This window comes from Hemicordylus capensis, chromosome 1, assembly GCF_027244095.1.
Source record: "Hemicordylus capensis ecotype Gifberg chromosome 1, rHemCap1.1.pri, whole genome shotgun sequence".
In the NCBI taxonomy this organism is placed as follows: Eukaryota; Metazoa; Chordata; class Lepidosauria; order Squamata; family Cordylidae; genus Hemicordylus; species Hemicordylus capensis.
Genome location: NC_069657.1, coordinates 253,944,420 through 253,955,145, shown reverse-complemented (window position 1 = coordinate 253,955,145; position 10,726 = coordinate 253,944,420). Strand labels below are relative to the sequence as shown.

Below are 10,726 nucleotides of genomic sequence, written 5' to 3'. Positions count from 1 at the left end.
CTTAATGCGTTTAACTACTCTATCCCAGAGAATCGGCCTTCTCCCTTGCATGCTTTAATGCACTTCCATCAGCTGTATTGGAGGGCAGGTATCATAAAATCCCTATCACTAACCGGATCTGTCCTTGTGGCCAAGCGTTGAGACTGTGATGCACATCCTTTTATATTGTTCATTTTATAGGGATATTTGTATCTCTCTTATCTCCCTCCTCTTATTAAATATCCCTGTTAGATGGATATGCATCCTTTTTACTAACTGATCACCATGTACCCATAATGCTGTATGTGGCCAAATTCTGTGTGGCCGCATGTAAGATTAGGTCTATCTATCTATCTGTCTGTCTATCTATCTATCTATCTACCACTGAGAGCCCTTGCCCAATACTGCAAATAAGACCTTAATTACCATAAAACCAATATTATGGTCTTCACTAAGAAACCAAGGACACACTCCTGGGATATAAACAGGAATGACATTGACCAGATCTCATACTGCAAATATCTGGGGATCCTCTTCCACACTTCTGGGACTAGGAAGACCCATGGCAGATATGTTGCTCAAAAAGGTGCTGCTGCCATCCTAAAATTCAAAAGGGGGCCAATACATACTCACAACCCTTAAGCTATTTGAAGCGATACGGTGTCCAGCTAGGCCCCTTTTCCAGCTTTGCCCCTCTAGAGCTTGTCTAATCAAAATTCCTAAGAGCAGTACTTCAATTCCCCCATTGTGTCTAACACTGGTCTACAATTGGAGGGAGGCCTGATGAACATGGAGGCCAGAGTCTTGCAGTCCATACTCAACTACTGGCCAAGACTATCCCTCCTCCCAATGGGACTAGCCCTCTTGACACTGGTGGATTGCTTCCACAAATCCACATAGCAACAACCTCTATCAGTGAAACTATCCTTACTTGGACTCTCCCCTTCCCACCTACTTTCCTTGGGTTACAAGCAGGCCAGGACACTTATCAAACAGCACATAATTGATGCAGAACACCAAGCCTACCTAGATAGGTCCCTGAACTTTCTTCTCTCTGAACGTCTAGGTATATTACAACACCTGCTGGATACCTTACACGGCTAGAAGTATCTAACCACATAAGGGCCTTTACCTTGGCTCACTGTGACGCCTTTCCCTTGGCTGTCCTAGAGACCTGGAACGTCTGTGCCCCTTCAGGCCAAGTTGAAACCATTGAGCATACCCTCCTTCACTGCCTATTCTATAGAGACGTATGAAATGCCCTTATTCTCCCACTACTTGGCAAGTCACCAGGATGCTCAGGTCAATCCTATGTCTCCCTATTACTCTCAGACTGTAATCCCTCTAGAACATACAATGTTGCCAAATTGTGAGCATCAGCGTGCAGAATTCGCTGACCACCAGCAAAAACTAATTCTTCAGTAATTCAGCCCTATTGCTTTTACTGTTTCTGTTTATCCTTTAGTATTTTACAGACATTGCCTTATTTTAGCACTGCAGCAATTTTATAGCATGCAGCCTTTACAACATCTTACAGATTTTGGTCCTACTGTGACTCCATTAGTCCTCATGCTACTGTTTTAACAATTCGACAGTGCCTTCACCGCTTTTTAGTTATTCATAGATCTTAGCTTTACAGTAATCTTATAGTAATTTTATAGTATTCTCACAGTGTTTGTGCTAAGAGGCATAGACTCTATAATTTTAACTGCTTTTAATTCACCTGTTGCATGCCTTTTTTACTTTACGGTGGTCTAAGACTGTAATAAAGATTTGATTTGATTTGATTTGATTTGTTGGTTGGTTCAGAAAATACTTTCCCCCAAACCAGTCCATGTCATTAAGAAGGGGACTATGCCAAGAACATGCCAGTCCCAACCTCTTTCCTGGGCATCCTGATGTCCTCCTGGCATGCTGCTTTATTGCATAGGGGAGGTTCATCCAAACCGCCACTCTACATGTGACCTAAATGTAGGTTTACGCTAGTCTTGGGGTTGCATGTGGTGTGGCAAGTCAGATGGGGGTGGGGTGGGGCTGCCACAAACCCCCATTATTCCCTATGGGAAATAAAAAATATTTTCAAAAATTCACCAATAATCAGAGAAGTGTCTGATTGCCTTGGGGTTTGCCATGGGTGCCTACCACCCACCCGACTTTTGTGCCCCTAGGTGCTCTACATAGGCTATAATGGGTTGGTTCAAATCCCATTATAGCCTATGGCAAACCTTCCCAAACCGGTTCGAACTTGGTTCATGTTCGAACCGAACCGAAGCGAAGTTCGAGCAAAACTAAAATCACCCCCCCCCCATACTCCAGTTTGAAGCTGGTTCAAATTCGAACCAAACAGGCCAAGCCGGTTTTGTGCACATCCCTAGTTCAAATGACCCCACCCCTCCATGCAATAAAGATACAGACTAGGGGGACATAAGGGTGTCGGGGGGAGATGTCAGGATGGGCATGCTCTTGATGAATCCTCCTTCTTAATTGTGTGGCCCAGTTCAGTGGAAGTGTTGTCTTAACTGGCCCTTAGTTCATTCCTTGTCATACTGTTCTTGGTTTAAGGACAAAACACCACGTGACCTTTTATCGTGCTTCCTGTTGAGTCAGAGTTGTAGCATCAAAGAAGACAGACACCCTTAAATGCATTACATCAATGTATTTGCAGCAACAGAAGCAGCACTGTTCTTCTTTCTTTGAAGTTTATCAAGCACTCAGTCACATCTGTTGGCTCTTCAATATGGCAGCTGGTAAACTGAAGCCTAAGGCCACCCAAGGACAAAGTCTGCAGGTGTAGCTTCTCCTGTCACAAAGATACTATTCTGGAAGGGTTGGGGAATATCATATTAAATTGCTTTCCTCCATGCAGTTATTAATCCCAGAGAATCAGACTTCAAGGTCAGGCACTAGCAACCCTGGTAGCAAGCAATGAACCTGGGTTAAGTTCTCTTTAAAAACATCTGAATTAGCACGGGCAAATAGCATTCGCTTTATTTTCAGAACTAATGAACAGGGAAGGAACTCCCTGCTAGGGCTGTGTGAACTTCAGATTGCTATTCAATTCATCTATGGTTTGGGCTAAATCCGGCACTGAATAGCAGCATTTGCTTATATACTGGTTTTCAACAAAAAGCTCGTAAAGCAGTTTAGATGGCGGCATGGGGGGACCAAGATGGTCAAATCCAAATCTAATTTCTATATCTCTGAATCAAACTAGTAATGTTTGAATTGATTTGGAGAGATTCAAAGGCTGTTTGCTTGCTGTTTTTCAGTGGCAAAGATTACTTATTGAAACTAACTTAGGCAGCTGCCTTATACCAAGTCAGAACATTCGTCCATCTAACTCAGTATTGTCTACACTGGCCGGCAGCAACTTTCAGGTTTCAGGCAGAAATCTCTCCCAGCCCTATTTGGAGATGCCAAGGATTGAACCTGGGACCTTCTGCATACAAATCAGTTGCTTTACCACTGAGCAATGAGGGAATTCGATGCTATTCCACATATGGAAAATACTGAGACAGAGAAAAAGTCCTGTGAAATTGAAATCTCAAGTTGGCCAATGACTTTGCTTTGCCTCTCTGTTCTCTTCCAATCACAGTGTTGTTGAAAGGAGTCTTAGAAATAATAGACAGTATCATTCTGTGTTACCTCTGTTTCCCTGCCTTCTGAGAGCTGCTGAGCTTTTGCAAGTTACCATCCCTTCTGTCTTCATCCCATTTTACCTGAAAGCAAACCACTTATAATCAAGGCCGGATTAAGCTAGTGTGGGGCCTGTAGCATATGTTATAAAGGAGCCCTAAAAAAATTTTTTTAAATGCACATAAATATTAAAACATAAATTATTCACTTGCATAGTAAAGTAATTCAATTTTTTCATTTGCTATATTTTGGAGTATGGGAGACCAAGCCACAAACTCACACTTACTACAACAACAGTGCCCTTTAAGCAATGATTTCCTCGTTCCGGAGAGGCTGCCCCTATGGCTGTCTGTAACTTCTGCTGATATAGTTAGTTTAGCTTCAGCTTTAAAGCGCCTGGTCCAGATTGTATCCTCTCTGAGTCCCTGTTGGCCAACCTGAACTGGTGGGCTCCTGTTTGGGCCAGCCTGTTCTCTTCAATTAATAATACTGGCATTATTCCTCCCTCTTGAAAGGAGGCCACTGTGATACCCATTTATAAATGTGGTTCTCACTCAGATCCCTCCAACTACAGACCAATTAGTCTTCTGTTGATAGTGGGCAATCTTTATGCGTGTTATCTACTGGCTAAGTTGGAGGGCTGGATGCTTGACTTCAATGTTCTTGGTCCTGAACAGGCTGGCTTTCGGGTGGACCACTCCACCCTGGACCATTGTATGTTACTGCACCACTTGGCCACTAAGTATACAAGTACCTTTAAGGGCAAAATCTTTGTTGCATTTATGGATCTCCAAGCTGCTTTCGACTCTATACCTAGAAAGCTATTATGGGCCAAACTCACAACAACATCTATTGATAGAAGACTTTTATTTCAGATAAATTACTCTATGCTGACTCCCCTATTCGAGTCAGGTTTGACCCAAAAGGGGCACTGACAGACTCCATTTTTTCGTCTAGAGGAGTCAGGCAAGGTTGTCTTTTGGCCCCAGCCCTCTTTAATTGATTTATTAATGACCTGGTCTCTGAGTTGAATAAGGTGGACAGTCACTCCCCTAAGCTGATAGACCATTGGGTTATGGTGCTCCTATATACTGATGATTCAGTCCTCTTGTCCCAGACCTGAATTGGTCTCCTCAGACTTTTGGGAGTGTTTGTCCAATATTGTAATGATAACCATCTTTCCATTAACTTTGCTAAATCTAAGGTGTTGGTGTTCTCGAATGCCAGGAAGGTTTACAGCTGGAGTATCAATCATATTAAGATCGACCAGGTTTTTAAGTTTAAATACCTTGGCATTTATTTCCAATCAAACCTTAATTGGAAATCACAGCATTTACATGCGATCCATACTGCATGTTCCACATTATATGCTTTTCTCCTAAGCTCACAAGCGGGGAGGGAGCCCTGGGCAACTGGATTGGCCGCAGAGCATGCTGGCAAGACCCCCGGAGCTGGGAGGTGACTTTTCGCCTCTCTTCTGGGGGTCTCCTCATGAGTAGGTGTAGTGCGATGCCACGCCGCTGCTACTCACGATCTGGAAAACCACGTTTGCAGAGCACTCACTCTGCAAACCTGGTTTTGGGGCAGGGGTTCTAGAGCGGGTTACCTGCTCTAGAACCACCACGCTCGCAGCCGAGCCCGGTGGTTCTTACGATCTGCAAAAATCGGGCTAGGCTCTCCTAGCCCCATTTTTGCAGATCATGAGAATAGCCCCATTGAGTATCAACACCTTGTCTCCTTAGCGAATAGATGCTGCTCTCCCATATATCATGGTATTTCCCTCCCTGCTTGAAATCATCCTGCTAAATATCTCTCCATGCTCCATCTGGTTAAACTGAGGTCAGCCTTTGCAAGAGCCAGGCTAAATGTTTTACCCTCTGCCTTGCTCCTTAGAAGGTTTTGCAGGATTCCTCTGTTTCAGGGCTATGTTCTTGTGGAGTGGGCTGCTTAGAAACAGTTGCTCACGTGCTTTTGTACTGCCCTCTGTTCTGCGACTCAAGGAAAGAATTATTGACCCCTCTATTTGATCTGAATCAGAGAGATCTGAATAACTGAATTTATTATTTATATATCATTTATATAGTGCCTGATATGTGTAACTCTAGGCAGTGAACACAATTTAAAACACAGCAAATATAAAACAGAGTAAAAACAATTAGAATAGTTTCACAGAATAAAACAGAACAATTTCATGGCATAAAAACAATTAAACAGCTTAAAATTAATTTCAGTTAAAAGCCTGACAGAACTGGTATGTCTTGAGGGTCTTCCTAAAAGCATACAGATGGAGATGCTCTTATTTTGACAAGAAGCATATTCGAAAGCTCTGGGGGCAGCCACAGAGAAGGCCCGGTTCCAAGTTGCCACCAAACAAACTGGTGGCAACTGTAACTGGACCGCTACAGATGATCTTAATAGGTGATAGGGTTCATGACAGAACCACAGGGTTCTGTTGCTTCTGAGGTGTTCTGGGTGTTGATTCTATGATAGCAAATGAGAGTGGATTCATGGTATCTCATTGAAAATCTCATTTGCTAACCCTAAACCAATCCCTCTGCAATTTGGGTAGTAGCCTCCACCCATTACGTACTACCACCCCACCCCACTCTTCCGCCCCAGATCCCACTTTATGCCCCAAATCTACCCCAAAGACACTAAAACTTCAACAATTCACCAAAAATCAGCCCTTTGCCCAATCCCTCTGCAATTTGGCTGGTAGCCTCCACCCATTAGGCACTACCACCCCACCCCACTTTTTTGGCCCTGGGACCTGAAATTAAAGGAGATGTCAGATCGGACCTTTTTGCATTGAAGTCAATGGGAGGCAAAAAGGTTGGAAATTCAAATAGACATCATTGCTCAAAATGGAGGGGGGGGGGAGAAGCACTTTAGTGTTTGCAAAGAAAGACCAGCAGCCATTTAAGAAGAACACAAACTGAAGAAGAAGCCTCCCAGGAGAGGCAGTCCTTCCTTCTCTTTAATTCCATCTCTTTAATTCCATCTCTTAACATGTTGAACTGTAACCCTTTAAGTGCTAAACACTATTATATCTCATCTCCCCTTCTTCCATCTTTAAAATCTTAAACTGTTTTCAACATAAATCCAAAAAGTACCCTTTGAATTTCAAAATGTCTTTTTATGAAAGTAAATGTTATCCAACCATTTATTTGACATTTGAGCCTATCACAAAGTAAGTTTCTGGGGAGGTCTGACATATCTCCCTGACCACCCTTGAAAATCTACCAGAGCCTCTGGATGTATCGGCAGTGTGATATTTTTAAGGAAAATTTTGGAAATTTTTTACCAAATCTTGCACAAGTCATGAAGCCCCTATGGGAACTTCTCCACAGAGATGCTCTGTGGACCTGTGATTATGCACAAAGAGGTGCATTTGCATGAACTGATTTTTGCAATTCAATTCATGTTCAAATTTAATCAGCCTGATTCGATTCGAGCTCCAATCTGCTGCCCTCAAATCTGGGTCAATTTGATATGAATTTGATTTGATTCTATTTGAATAGATTCGGCCTAATTTTTAAAGGCTAGGGGGCACCAAAGTGGTTTGGGTGGCAGGGTCCCATGGGTGACAATTGTCATCCAACCCCCAAAGGAATAGGGCAAAGGGGTGAATTTTTAGGAATTTTTATGTGTTGTGGATTCTTGGTTGTGAAATAATGTGTGAAACTGCTGGGATTCCAGATACCAGTTGTGAGACTCTCTTTTGAAAGTGTTCTGGATCAGATACAAGACTAAATGGAAGGTGGTTGAAACCAAACCTGCTGAAGGGAGCAATGTAGGTAGTGCATAGTCATTCTTCTTCTGCCAGGGGAAGCTTTGAGAAAACCTTTGCACCAGATAATTGAGCCAATATTTGGTCAACTGCCCAAAGCATATGCCTTTTCCTGCAAACATATTTGTTAAGTTCTAGGAGATCCACACAAATGTGGGTCTTGTCATTGGACTTTGGCACTGCTACTAGTCCAGCACACCAGTCCGTAGGCTCATCTACTACAGAAATGACACCCATCTTTTCCATCCTGGCTAATTCATATTTGACCTTAGCTTGTAAAGGCATAGGGGGTGCTGCCAAGGCAAAGGGCACAACTAATGACTTTGACTTAATTTTGTATTGTCCTGAAAGCATTGTCCATGGGGATATGCATCAGGGATATGCATAATAGGGATATGCATCAGGAATCTGTGTCATGTCTGTGTCATGTGAATCTGTGTCATGCATCAGGAGGTGTAGTATAAGCAATCCCAGCAGGGGTGTACTGAGATCCTGTATCACATATAATGATGTAGAACACTCCCCTCTTTTTCCAGCATGGCTTGAAACTGTCCCGATATATACAAAGGATTGTTATAGGCACCCTGCAACACTTTAGTTGTGGGAATTAAACATCCATCTTGGGATGGGCCATAGACTTTCATAGGGATGACAATAACTGCAGCTCCTGTATGAATTTTAAATTGAATCTTTTTGCCATTCAAGTTGATACTGGCATACCATGATGACATTTGATCAATAGAGGATATAGAGCCTAAAAACGGTGGTACATATGCTCGTAACCTCTAGGCTTGACCACTGTAATGCACTCTATGTGGGGCTGCCTTTGTACGTAGTTCGGAAACTACAATTGGTTCAGAATGCGGCAGCCAGATTGGTCTCTGGGTTTACCTGAAGGGACATATAATACTGATTCTAAAAGAACTGCACTGGCTGCTATGTTTCCAAACACAATACAAAGTACTAGTTATTACCTATAAAGCCTTAAACGGCTTAGGTCCAGGGTAATTAAGAGAGTGCCTTCTCTGTCGTGAACCCTGTTACTTATTAAGATCATCTGGAGAGGTCTGGTTATGGTTGCCACCAACTTGTTTGGTAGCAACTCGGGACTGAGCCTTCTCTGTGGCTGCCCCGGGGCTTTGGAACTTGCTCCCTGCTGAAATAAGAGCATCTCCTTCTCTGTTTGTTTTTAGGACGACCCTGAAGATGTACCTGTTTTCCCAGGCTTTTAACTGAAATCTAATTTTTAAATTTTAATGTGTTTTTATCTATTATAATTTTTTTTAAATTTTTAATGTTGTATATTATATTAATTCTGTACACCATCTAGAGATTTCGATGTTAGGTGGTATATAAATTCGATAGATAGATAGATTCCACTGCTTCTTCATCACTGGCTTGTAGAATGTCTTCTTGAACTATTTGCAGATTTTGGGGTGTTCTGCAGGCAGCTGCAAAATGTCCTATTTTATGGCAACACCTACATTCCACATATTTTGCCTAAAGTGTTAAAGGTTTAACATATTAAGAGATGGAGTTAAATAAAGGAAGGACTGCCTGCTCTAGGAGGCTTCTTCTTCAAAGGCAGTCTCTCTTCATGGACAGTCCTCTTCACCTGAAGCTACTGAGTCAGGAAAGAGCATTCTGGTGCATTTTATGCCATCCCTGCAGCCCAGAAAACCTGGGAACTGCATCACTTCTTTCCCTTTCAATACATGTTTGTAAATTTAACCACATTTTGTCTTAAGAGACTACATCTCATCTCCAGCTTTTACTTTGTTTTTAATTTGTCTCTGGGCCTGAATTGGGCACCACAGGTGACTTACAGGAATTTCAATAAAAGTACAACTCAAAAAGTCCTTCCCAGGTTGTCACTTTCAGATCTTCTGACCTGCTCAAGAAGGCCTTCACTGATCATAATAGCCCTCAGACAACTTCTGCACAGATCTGTAGATTCTAGAGTAGGGCAGTGAAATGCTAGCAGGGTAGGATTATAGAGGTATATATAACCATCTGAGCTATAGAGATGGTACCTTTGACTGGCATAGCTGCTTAAAGTTGGAAGTTGAGAACTGGGCTGGATTGAGCTTTTGGACTGCAACAGCTGCAAGAATGCATTTACCATAAAGCCTTGTAATTTGCTTTCATGGCTAGTTAAACTAAATGACCCATACTTATGGAAAGGAAACACTGAAGAGTTATGAATGTAACTGAATTAAAGATTTCAGCAAATCTTCATGAGATGTTTTAACTATGTTCCCAGCTCTCATTAATATTCTCAGTAATATCCTTCAGAAGTTGGCATTAGGGAAGTAACAAGAATTTTAAATATACAGATGCTGGCTTTAAAGGAACAAATCGCTCAATCTATAGCCTTATCCAGAGTGGTGCGATGTATTAGATTTGCACCCCATTAAACCCTTTTCTATAGCGGTGGTAAATCTGGGGTTCATTAACATTTAGAGATCCAGTTTGCACATAGCCAGATGACTCCATCTTATTCTTTGAGAGGAATGTGCCTTTACAAAAAAAAAAAAAGTGATAATTGATTACAGAGCTCTGCTATTTGCAAATTCATTTTATTGGCCTTTCATTAGCTCAATACTAGCTCTTGCGGAGCATTTTTAATTAGTGCGGTACAATAAAAGGATCAGAACAACTTTATGGTGGATGCTATTAATAAGAGAAAAGGTAATTTTTAAGTAACCCTTGGGTGAACTGGTAGGGGGAGAAGCCCCACCCTCATTTAATGTTTGAAGAGGTTTTCTATACATTCCCTACTCCAGAGGCATCTGTTGGGCTGTTGAAATGCAACAGATTTACTAGAATGGGTTCCCCATAGGCAGGATTTTAAAATTTCAGGACCCATTTTGAGGACTTGGAAAGATTTTAAAAACAAAAAATCTAACTCCAGTAAAAACTCCACTAAGATAAGTATATTCCCAAAGGACTATGCTCCCAATTACTTGTCCTCATTCTAGCCCCTCATGCTCCATAAGCAGGAGCAGAGCAAATGCTTGGAGATCTGATAAAACAAAACTTTGCAAGTCAAATCCATCACATCCAGGCCTGGTGTCAGCATCTGCCAGGCCCAAGGTTTGAGAGATGGCCCATTGCTTTATGCTGCTGCTTGCCTGCACCACTGTGCCTGCTGCTGCTACAGCTCCTGTTTGTCCCTTCTTGCCCTCACTTCCTTGCCCACTCTCCTCTCATTAAAAAACAAGGAAAGCAGGAAGCCTCAGTGATCCCAAACAACATCCTTTTTAAGTAGACCGGGAGAAGGCAGATCCATAGGAGGGTGCTGCTAGTATATGAGGAGGA

The 10,726-nt window shown here is 42.3% G+C and overlaps 1 long non-coding RNA gene across 1 annotated transcript in view; it reads right to left on the bottom strand.

The window, feature by feature from the left end:
• Nucleotides 1-3,571: 3,571 nt before the first annotated feature.
• The window catches only part of LOC128346636 (uncharacterized), a 32,412-nt gene continuing 25,257 nt past the window's right edge, over nt 3,572-10,726 (bottom strand). Inside the window, exon 4 of the long non-coding RNA XR_008317098.1 lies at nt 3,572-3,698. This is a non-coding gene — a long non-coding RNA (uncharacterized LOC128346636). The remainder of the gene's footprint in view (nt 3,699-10,726) is intronic.